This window comes from Salvia miltiorrhiza, chromosome 2, assembly GCF_028751815.1.
Source record: "Salvia miltiorrhiza cultivar Shanhuang (shh) chromosome 2, IMPLAD_Smil_shh, whole genome shotgun sequence".
Taxonomy (NCBI): domain Eukaryota; kingdom Viridiplantae; phylum Streptophyta; class Magnoliopsida; order Lamiales; family Lamiaceae; genus Salvia; species Salvia miltiorrhiza.
The window spans coordinates 37,962,229-37,966,235 of record NC_080388.1 but is presented as its reverse complement, the minus strand read 5'-3'; the positions used below and the strand labels follow the sequence as shown (position 1 = coordinate 37,966,235).

General features: G+C 32.7%; 1 long non-coding RNA gene across 1 annotated transcript; it reads left to right on the top strand.

The window, feature by feature from the left end:
• The first annotated feature begins 1,739 nt into the window (after window positions 1-1,739).
• Window positions 1,740-3,616, top strand: LOC131012336 (uncharacterized). Its single transcript, XR_009097292.1, has 2 exons — window positions 1,740-1,857; window positions 3,295-3,616. It is a non-coding gene; the product is annotated as an uncharacterized LOC131012336 (long non-coding RNA).
• Window positions 3,617-4,007: the final 391 nt, after the last annotated feature.

Below are 4,007 nucleotides of genomic sequence, written 5' to 3'. Positions count from 1 at the left end.
TTAATTAAATAAGAATAGTAAAAGGACATAATTAACCTTCTAATAACTTAAAAGAGAAAAAAACGTGACTAACCACTAATGACTAATTATTAGGCGTCTATTTTAAATAATTAAATCCTAACCACTAGATCTAAATTTTAAATGGTCAAGATTAGGTTCCTAGTTCTCATTTTAACAGAGGTTTTTATTAGAACCTCTTCCTATATATATATATATATATATATATATATATATATATATATAGGGGAGGGCTACGGTAAAAACACTTCTTAAAATATAAATATAAACGTTTTTTAATGTACGAATTTTATCCAACAAGGTTACGAATTCATCAAACATAATTACGAATTATGAAAAATAATTTTTTGCTACCTTTGGGATTCGAACCCTGGACCACGAATTCATCCAACAGGATTACGAATCAACCGTAGATCTTGATGATCTAAGGGATGAAAATCATTTATATTTTATACACTTAAGAGTGTTTTTATTCTAGCCCTCCCCTATATATATATATATATATATATATATATATATATATATATATATATATATATATATATTTTATCATAATTAAACCTAATGTTACTATAGTGATATGTCATACAGAAAGACAGTTCACTATATTTTATTCGTACTTCAAATTTAAAGAGGAGTCACTACAAGAAAATCGCTCAAACTACGACGAAATGGACGATGGAACGACGGACGTCGGCGATTCCTGACGGCATTATCGCCGGAATATAGATGGAAAACGGGATGCCACATTTATCGACGGACTACGACACAAAAAAATTTCATTGACTTTTCCGACCACTTTACCTACGGCCGTCCAACGGACAATTTACCGACGAACTGAAATCCATAGACAAATTGAAATATTTTTTAATTTATATTTAAATTACCGACGGAACACCATTGTCGGCCATTATTGACGACCGGCGCCATTGGTAAGCCCTAATATAATAAGTACTCTAATACTATCCTAAATCGCGAACTTTCTCTGAACCACTGTGACGCCCGGGGACGAAGTGCAGAGTGATCGCTGGTGCAAAAGAGGCACAGACAAGGAGCGGCTCCGATTAAGATTTCCAAGCGGAGGGGCACAGGGATGAACCGGAACACACCCGAACGAGAAGGATTATGAGAATATGCAGGTATGAGACTGCATATTCGAGGAGAGTTTAAATAATTTGATAGGGGCTACTCATATCAACAATATATGCATCTTCTTTTCTGGAGCCCATGTGGAAGAAATTTCAAGGTTAAGCGTGCTTGGCTTGGAGCAATTTCAGGATGGGTGACCCCCTGGGAAGTTTCTCGGGGAGCGTGCGAGTGAGGACAAAACACGCTAGAAAAGACTCGTGTTGGTTTGTGGGGACAGCCGTCAAGTCTGGAGCCGGACTGTTACAACCACTCTCTCTCTGTATCGGCTATCAATCTCCCTCGCGGACTTAATCTCCGCCGCTCGCGCCATAAATCTCGTCGCCGTCCCCTGCCCCCATCCCGCCGCCGTCCCTACCCGTCCCTGCAACTAGCTACCGCCAGAGAAGAGCTTGCCCCCGCCCTGCTCGCGTTGTCCAGTCGTTGGTTGGAGCGCCGCCCCAGCTCCGCCCTGTCCCGCCAGCGTCCCGCTTAGCGACGGTCGCCGGTCCCCGTCACCCTCCGTCGAATCTACGGTTTATTTATTTAATTTTGAGTTAGCTTTTCTCTTTGATTTTGATATGTGTTCATTTGATTTCTATTGATTTCTGTCGGTTTCAGTCGTCCCTCCGTCCGTTCAAGTCACCAGTTGCCGATCAGGAAGCTACCCCCTCCATTCGTCCAGTCGCCGGACGCGGGGCAGCCATCTTCCTGGTAAGTGATTTTTTTTTTTTTTTAATTGTATTCTTATTCCATTTGTTTCCTTCTTTTTACAAGAGTTGGTAAAATTAATTAATGTGGGGATTTGGATTTTGGTGGAATTAGCTATATATGACTTCATTCTTTAGACTTTGCTTCCACTGTTTAGTAGATTCATCAATTCACGATCATCATGTTAAATGCTATACTATGAATTATTAAATGTAACTACCTCTGCTATTTAATTTTATAGGATGTCTATGTATATTTCTTTGTGACCCATGGTGGATATCCTTAAATTAAAGTAGTACATAGTTTCTCGTTTTTTTTTAAAAAAAAAGTAGTATATAGTTTCTGTGTATTTGCCACCTCTCCATACTACAAAAACACTATTGAAATACCCATGTAATAATATAATCCTTGCCCAAACCTGATGAAAAACTCGCATGCATATCTATACTATATTAAAAAGGGAGTTCTCAATTTCAAATTGATTTCAAATCAATTTCAAAATTGAGTGGCAAATTTGTGATTATAATAAAATTAAAGGTTTTTTTTTACTTGGGGGAATAAAATTAAAGGTTTATTTATAACCTATACATCTTTTTTTTTCCTTTTTTTTCTATTTTATTTCTTTTCTAAAAATGTGAAATTCGACTAATTATAAAATATTTGATATGCATATATATCAAATTAAAGATCATGACATGAGCTTTAATTTGATACTGTAAATATTAGATTTAAAATATAAAAATTATATTTGTTTAAAGATTAAAACTTAAGAAGATTCTCTCTCCTCTCTCCTCTTTTTTTTTTGAATAAATCTATTTTTTTTCAATTATCTTTTAACTTATAGTATTGTTTTCTTTTTTTCACAATATCAATTTTTATTAATGTGGATTATTCTTTATTTTTTATATTAAACTAAAATATTTATCTTAAATTACAGTATTTTTTAATTATATTTAGATTTTGTATATAATAATCAAATTAATATAAATTTTATATATAATAAAATATAAAAATATGTTTCGCGCGTTGCACGAGTGCAAATGCTAGTATGCAAAACTGGAACAAGAAATTTATTCATCATTGGAGCTAGAGTATTTGACTAATTAATGGAAGAAGACCAAATATAAACTGATGATTCATCCAAATCCCATATATAAGGAATATCAAAATAAACATATAAGGAATATGAAAATCCTTGCAATTCGAGAACTATGTTTTGAAAGTCTTCACAGATTCATTATCAGTATTAATATATTATTTATAATTAATTATTATAACTAAAGTGATTAGTATAACTATAATGATTAATTATTAATATTTCTTTTTTTGTATTCTTATTCATTCATTTTATTTTCTTATTTTGATGGAATTTATGTAAAGTGATAGCTAATTCTAAAAAATTTATATGTTTGTTTATATATGTTGTTGTAATGGAGTAAGACAAAACAAAGGCAGAGACCAAGGAAAGAGAGTTGCTACGAGGGTAAGTATTTTCTTCATTTTTTATATTTAACTATGGCTCAAATAGCGGCTATGGTCTAGTTTTAAATTTTAGATGAGCATGTATCCAGATAGTAAATGAAGATTAGGTTGAGGGATAGTTGTGTTCCATCTCATTTTATTGTTAATTATATGGTGATGATCTGGAGTCGTTTACATATTGTTGTGTTTGATTTGCTTTTTAGTTGTTTAAAATTCAATATTCTATATTATCATGTTAAAATTCAATGTCCTAATTATAAAATTATAGGTTTTGTTAAAATTTTCTAACATCGTATTATTTAGACATTAGATAAAATGAGCGAAAATCGTGAGTGGATATATCGGCGGTTTCTACGCGATGGAACTTTCAATCCCAAATTTCAAAGAGGTTTTCAAGAATTCATAAATTTTGCTAATAGTAGATGAGATTTAATGGATGGGAAAAAGGTTAAGTATTCGTGTAGGAAATGTGATAATATATATTATAGCACTAAAGACGTTCAATATCACATTGCAAAAAATGGATTTGTGCGAAAAAACTATAATTGGAGGTTTCATGGAGAAATTGACATGCCCACGACTGAATATATATCATTACTTTGAAGATATATATTGAGGACAATGAAGATAATTATTAGAATATGGTGATGGATATTGCTGCATCTCAATAT